The sequence below is a fragment of the Myotis nattereri genome, assembly GCF_964212035.1.
Source record: "Myotis nattereri genome assembly, chromosome: 10".
Taxonomy (NCBI): Eukaryota; Metazoa; Chordata; class Mammalia; order Chiroptera; family Vespertilionidae; genus Myotis; species Myotis nattereri.
In genome coordinates this window covers 52,751,343-52,758,971 of record NC_138085.1, presented here as the reverse complement: position 1 = coordinate 52,758,971, position 7,629 = coordinate 52,751,343, and the positions used below count along the sequence as shown (strand labels likewise).

Genomic DNA, 7,629 nt, shown 5'->3' with positions numbered 1-7,629 from the left:
TTAGAGGAAAATGGGTGATGCCTCTTTATGGTGCCCAGCATGGAGCCTGGGTTATTTATTTTATTTTATTTCATTTCATTCTAAAAAACTCGGGATGACTGCCAGGGGAAATTAATTTGGGACACAATTCTTAGTGTCTACTATATTGAACTACTCTGGAAACTCCAGGCTGCCACTTGGGATGAGTTTTACCGTCTTAAAGGGTATTTTGAGTCTTCATGCATGGGAAGCTTGATACTTTGTTGTCTTCATCTAGTTTCCACTTAAAAAATTTCTAGCAGGATCCCAGAATGATTTAGAAACTCTCTGTAATCAAATGCTAATAAATGTCTGCATCAGCTAAATGTACTGCTGATTTGCTTATTGCTTATCATGTGATGGGTGAGAGGCTATTTTCTTGGTAATCTTAAGAATTATGATGATTCATTACCATTAGTCCAGGCAGACCAAATTCTTTTTTGGTAAAAATTTAATTTCTGTCCTCCTGATGTAACTCAGTAAGTTAGGTATAACCCTAAGAAGTGCCTGTCTGAGGGTAGGAAACCAACCAATTTGTTAGTTTTTAGTATTTTGGCCTCAAAGATAGTTTTGGAGCCTTACATCTTTTTGTTGCTGCAAATTGCTATTGGTGGTGAGAACAACTTGAATCAGGATGGCAAGACTTTGAGCATGAGGTACTGAGTCACCAAAGGGAGGACATGTTGCATCTCCCAGGGTGCTCAAGGAGTTAGAAAATCATTCTCCTCCATTTGCTTTGCATATGATGAGGCAGGGCAGTGTAGACAGCATGCAACTCTGAGGAATATGCAACTATCCTGAATAGCTAATCTGATAAATCAACCCCAAGACCACAGGGGAGCTAGTCATGAGAAAATAGAGGAAGAATAATTGAACTCTGTAGGAACTGGTTCATCTATCACATCTCCTTTTAGCTTTTATTAAAAAAGATCTTCCCCTCCTTTTTCTGAACACTTCTGCTCCTATTGTCAAAACCATTTACTTGGCAGGGGCACTTGTCACACTGTTCCTATCATGAATGAAATGATCATGTGCAAGAATCTAATATCGCAAGTAAATGGGGAATTCCTTAAGGCAAAGGGCTGAGTTTCCCTTCTCTTTTGTGTTCTTGAGTCTTCTAGATTTGAACTTCATACATAATGTTGCATAACATACCATTCATTATTGTGAATTATGCATTATTGTATTGAATTATTATTCTGATCATTATTATGATTCATTATTCATACTTGATGAAAATCCAGTCAACATTAAAAGTACATATGATGCTGTCTTTCTTATGCATTTGTATAGAGTCAAGACAAATTTATCTTGATTCAAAACTCAAAGCTTTTGTGTATGGAACTTTACAGAAGGTTTATACTCAAAATTTATTCAATTCAATAAGTATCTGCAGAACTGCTGTCATGTGAAAGGTTATAGGCTTTTGAAAATAAATAAAATAGTATCCAAGCACTCAATGAGTTTATAGAGTAATATTTAAGTGGTAAATAGACTTCAACTTAAATGTCTGCCTCTTTTTATTGGTGGTGGCATCTTGGATTGCTGACAAGGATTATGAAGTCTGGTCTAGATTCAGTAGGAAAGAATTCTGCAGTCAGTTAGTAATGTCTATCATTCATTTAGGAATGGAGAACGGTAGAATGGGTGTCACATATTCACAAACCCCAATTTGCAGAATGAATTCAAAGTCTCGAGAGTAGAAGAACCTTCTATTTAGTAGAATCCAATCAATCAATATCTTAATCAAATTTTTTTGGTACAAAATATATCAAATATATAAATTATATGAAATCATTATGTATCACTCTGCTTTTGCTGCCATAACAAAAGATTACAGACTGGGTTGCTTAAACAACATTTTCTTACACTGGAGGCTAGAAGCCCAAGACCAAGGTTCTGGTCAGATCAGTTCTTGTGAAATCTCTCTTTCTGGCTTATAGATAACTAACTTTAGTATGCATCTGGCCTCTTTTTTTATTGTTGAGGAGAGAGATTGATAAGGCCTATGGAATTAGGGGCCATGCCTTATAACTTCGTTTAACCTTAATTATTTCCTTGGAGTCCCCATCTCCAAATACAGCCACATTAGGGGGTTAGGGCTACAACATATAAATTTTGGAAGGATAAATTCAGTCCATACATAGCAACAAGTGGTGCAAAATATAGGTTTATGTCTTCTAGTTGGAAAAGGGCATATCATAGGAGTTGTAGAGATAGACAGGTTTATTATTATAAAAGGAACAAAATCAATTTCTTAATTAATGTTTTTTACATTAGCTGCATTTATTAGTTTTAAATACATTTGACCTTATAGGTTGTTCATTATAACTCAAGTAATCTACATAACTCAATTTTAAAGATTATATCAAAGAAGTTAATATAATTCAAAGTAACAGGTGATAGATGGGTTTGTAAATGCATATTTAACAAAAAACTATGTACTTTTAAAAATCTTAGTCTCACCTTAAAATAATAAGTAAACATCAAAAAATACTATCTTCCAAATGATGTTAACAGTAAACTTTTTACCTTGGAATATGCTTCTATTCCTCTACCAACCAAAATGTCTTATTTTTGTATTGGTGTGTGTACTTAATAGACTGAAAACATCACATTGGTTTTTATGGCTATATCCATTACACTGTAATGTTAAAAAATAATGTATTTTCTTAAGGTAACATTTGCTGTAAGTGAAATTTAAGTCTGGATCCAGGCTTGTTTTTGTTGGGTGTGAGGTTTTTTTATTCCCCCCGCCCCCTGAAGGTTCAATTATTGAGGCAATAAGATACTAGAACTAGCTATTACCCCTAGAAAATATATCCCCTAGAAAAATAGAAAGTATATCAGTACTTTAATTTAGACAACATCCAGCTCTTGCTTATCTCTCCACCCCTCCAGGGATTTATATTTCAGAATAAAAAAAACTAAGTAGCATTTATTCTTTATTGCTAAAATAAAAGCCAACCTGAGTTTTACTATAACTCTTGGCTTCAAATGGATCACTATGCCTTGTCATTTCTCTTGTGTCCTGACATGACTGAACTGTAGAAACCCACACTGATGATAAAATGGATTCCCTTGATTTTAATCACAAACACAGCCTTCCTAAAATGCTTAATGAATTCTTGGTTAAGGTCTAGAAAATTACAGGGGAGATTTTGTTTATCCATATTCCTATCTCAAAATGACTTTCTCTTTAATTATTATCATGGGAATGATATAGTCACTCAAAGTGACACAGTGAAGTATAACTGAGTAATGATTGAAATGTGCATGTGAAAAATTTCTGAGAGTTTGGTAAATAGGAAAGCATATCATTTTCAGAATTTAGCATGGAAATAATCTCTTTTTCATGCCTTTGAGACAAAATATAGTATAATAGGTGAAATTATAATCTAAGGTATTTATTGATGTTTGTTATAATAATATTTCCCAATTAAAATAATATCCATTATAGATTAGGAAAAAGGATATAAAAATTATATATAATTCTACACTCAATAAATATTCACTGAACTTATATATTAATACAGAGATAACTGCCATTAACATTTTACATCCTGTTTTCAAAACTGGAATTACTAACATATTTTAGAATGCTATATTTGCTTAATAATGTATCACATACATTTATTATTACACATTGATTAAGTATAATTCTATCATATGGATAGATCATCATTTATTTCACCAACCTGCTAAATATTACTTGCAATTTTCTGTTATTTCAAGTAGTATTGCCTCAAACATCATCTTATATAAATATGGTTATACATAAATTACTTTTGTTATCATAAATTTCTAAAAGTGAAATTCTTAGGTTAAAGACTGTGAATATTTTTATGGATCTGAATAAATATTGCTTTTTGGAGAGATGTACCATTTTACATTCCTATCAGTCATTTGAAAGTGCCCCTTTCTTCATTCCTTTGGCAATACAGAGTATTACCATTTTTTATGCTTGTCAAATTTTTATCCACTTATAGACTTAACTCTGGGCTTAGATCAGAACACAGAAGTGTAGAAGGAAACCTGTCAATCTGTCTTATTGTTCTAAAGCAGGGGTCCTCAAACTACGGCCTGCGGGCCACATGCAGCCCGCCAAAAACATTTATCCAGCCCGCTGGGTGTTTTTGCCGCCACTGTGTGCATAGGAATTTGTTCATAGTTTTTTTTAAACTATAGTCCGGCCCTCCAACGGTCTGAGGGACAGTGAAACCCTGTTTTAAAGACTAATTTTAAATGGAAACCTTTTCATTAATTCATTCAACAAATGTTTTCTGAGTGCCTCTCAAAAGAGGGAAAAATTTAGAATGTAAAATTTAATATTTGACAAGTTAGTAATATTTCTCAGTTGATGGCACATTAGCATAGTTCATGCCAGGGTGCTCTCTTGTTTTATTTTATTTTTCCCTCTCTTTTTAGCTTGATTCCCACTCTGTTTCCCTTTTCTCCCATAAGCAGCCATTCTAGTGTGTCATACACACACACACACACACACTAGAGGCCCGGTGCACAAAAATTTGTGCACTTGGCGGGGGGGGGGGCGTCCCTCAGCCCAGCCTATGCCCTCTTGCAGTGTGGGACCCCTCAGAGGATTCCACCCCAGTGGGGACCCTCACCCCATGGAGGTTTGGCCAGCCTGGGTGAGGGGCTGATGGCTGTTTTCAGGCTGGCTACACCCCGTTTAGGGTGGAGAGTCCCTACTGGGGTGCCTGGCCAGTCTGGGTGAGGGGCTGAGGGCCGTTTTTAGGCTGGGCAAGCACCCTGGCAACATAAGCTCCCAGCCTCTCCTTTTTTTCTTTTCTTTTTTTTATTCTGGGATTTATTTACATTCTATAATTGAAACTTTGTTGCATTTAGCGGAGGCCTGTGGAAAGCTTGGCCTCCTCCATCGCCAGGGGCAACCCAAGCCTCCTGCTCGCTCCAGCTCCATGGCCACAGCTGGCTGAAAGCAGGTATCTGGGGTTTGTTTACCTTCTATAATTGAAACTTTGTTGCTTTCAGTGGAGCTCAGAGCCAGCTCCTGCTCGCTTCAGCTCTGTGGCTGCCGGCCGCCATCTTGGTTGGGTTAATTTGCATATAGTTGCTCTGATTGGCTGGCAGGTGTGGCTTAAAGCATAGCAAAAGTACGGTCAATTTGCATGTTTGTCTTTTATTAGTATAGGATATATATATATGTGATATGCATGCTTTATTGAAGAATATATTGTGTTTTGTGGTTTTGAGTTAATAGTTTTAATTTACATAAATTTTATTCACAAAGTTGCATTATTTTAAAATTTCTACTATTAAACAATATTTTAAAAACTTAAACTCCTTGTTGTTGTGAGCATGTTTAGATTTTTGCTTCTAATTGATGCAAAAATTTCCACGGTGTACACCTGAGGTCTAAACAAGGAGGAATTGTGATCAATTCATGGGATGCTCAAATGAACATTTACACGTTACTTTTAAATAAAGGATATCATGATTTGTTGTGTGGTTACATATGTCTACAATGGATCTGTAAATTTCTGAGAGGATTGTAAGAACTTTTAGGAAAACTTAAGTTAGTAGCACCCTCTTAGAGCATCAGCAATTCTGAGAGAAGTAAAACTGTCCATCCAGCACATACATCCAGGGGGCATGTGCACCAGGCCATTGACTTTGGGTTGGGCCAGTGGTGTCACGTACTGTGGTGAGCCTCTCTCATCCTGCCATGGGCACTGCAGCCAGGAACACAACACTACCTCGCGCCTTACATCTTGAATTTGTCACAGTGTCTGACATCTAGGAGCCACTAAAAAAATATATAAATGTTGAATGAATAAATGAAAAGGAATCAATCAAATATTAGTCTCAGAGCAATAAGATAAGGAGACAAGGATCCCTATTGCCCAGGCAGTGAGGGATTTCCAAGGAAACAACCTGTAGTTCTGCATACAGAATTCACGTGCCTTGTCCTTTCCTTCCTGAGCACTTAGAATACACACTTCCGGGGCGGAACCTCGGAGGTTGGGCTGTAGCCTCTGACCCTTTTTTCTGGGCGCACCGGAAACACTTACCGGAAATACGTACCGGAAACACGTCCTCTTTCCGCCCTGGCGCCACCATGATTCCTGGGCCCAACAAGCACCTGAGGCTTGTAGCAGCTTGAAAGCTTGGATACTGGATAAACTGGCCAGTGCGCATGCTCCTCATCCATCTACTGATCCCGGCAAGATGAAAGAATGCCTCCCTCTCATCATTTTTCTAAGGAACAGACATAAGTATGCCCTAACAGCAGAGGAAGTGAAGACGATCTGCATGCAGCAGGTTTATTAAGATTGATGGTGCCCTGGCCGGGCAGCTCAGTTGGTGAGAGCATCATGCTGATACACCGAGGTTGTGGGTTCCATCCCTGGTCAGGACCCATACAAGAAGCAACTATGAATGCATAAATGAACAGAACAACAAATTGGTGTTTCTCCTCTTACCAGTCTCTCCTCTCTCTCTCTCTCAAATCAATAAACTAAAATAAAAAAGTGAAAAGATTGATGGCAAGGTCCTTAACCAATATAACCTACCCTGCCGGTTTTATGGATGTCATCAGCATTGACAAGAGGGGAGAGAATTTCTGTCTGATCTATGACACCAACAGTTGCCCTGCTGCTCATTGTATCACATCTGAGGAGGCCAAGTATAAGCTGTACATAGTGAGAAAGATCTTTGTGGGCACAAAAGGTGTCCCTCGTCTGGTAACCCGTGATGCGCACACCATCCACTACCCTGATACCCCTCGTGAAGGTGAATGACACCATTCAGGTTGAATTGGAGAATGGCAAAATTACTGATTTCCTCAAGTTTGATACTGGCAACCTGTGTATGGTGACTGGAGGTGCTAATCTTGGAAGAACTGGCATGATCACCAACAGAGAGAGACACCCTGGGTCTTTTGGTATGTTTCATGTGAAAGATGCCAATGGCAACAGCTTTGCCACCCAGCTCTCCAAAATTTTTGTTATTAGCAAAGGCAAAAAACAAACAAACAAACGTGGATACCCTTCCTCATGGAAAGGGCATCCACCTCATCATTGCTGAAGAGAGAAAGAGATTGACAGCCAAACAGAACAGTTGGTGAAATGAGCTCTAGGTGACATTATTGAAGATTTTCTACTTAATGAAAGGTAATACAGCATAAAAAAAAGAATCTGCATTCTCTAGTCCCTTTTCAATTAGGTGAAACTGACTAGTGGAAGCTAATGAAATAGATATGTGCCCCTTATATGTCCAGGCAGGTAAGAGTCAGGGTGCCACCTCCGAGCTTTCTTTTCCTTGAGCTCTCTTTTCCCTTCTCTGGCAACCTAGGTCACATGTCTCAGATTGTGTGGCTACATGATGCCAAAACATTAGCCTTGGGACTGTGTAGAGAGCTTCTCCCCCCCCCCCCCCCCCCACACACACACACACTCCCCCATCCTGTCAGTCTACACTGGGAGGGGTTTTGGAAGTGTTGGAGAGGGGATTGCATATTAAGTAATATGGCCAGGAAGCCCTTACAGAGATGTTTAAGTTGAGACCTGAAAGCCTGAAAGAAGTGAGGGAATTGAGGCAGCTAGGACAGGAGTATTCTGAATAGAGGGCACA

At 38.4% G+C, this 7,629-nt stretch overlaps 1 pseudogene across 1 annotated transcript; it reads left to right on the top strand.

The window, feature by feature from the left end:
- Positions 1-6,115: 6,115 nt before the first annotated feature.
- On the top strand, positions 6,116-7,123 carry LOC308525897 (small ribosomal subunit protein eS4-like; annotated as a pseudogene). Its single transcript has 2 exons — positions 6,116-6,335; positions 6,529-7,123. The product of its transcript is annotated as a small ribosomal subunit protein eS4-like (transcript).
- Positions 7,124-7,629: the final 506 nt, after the last annotated feature.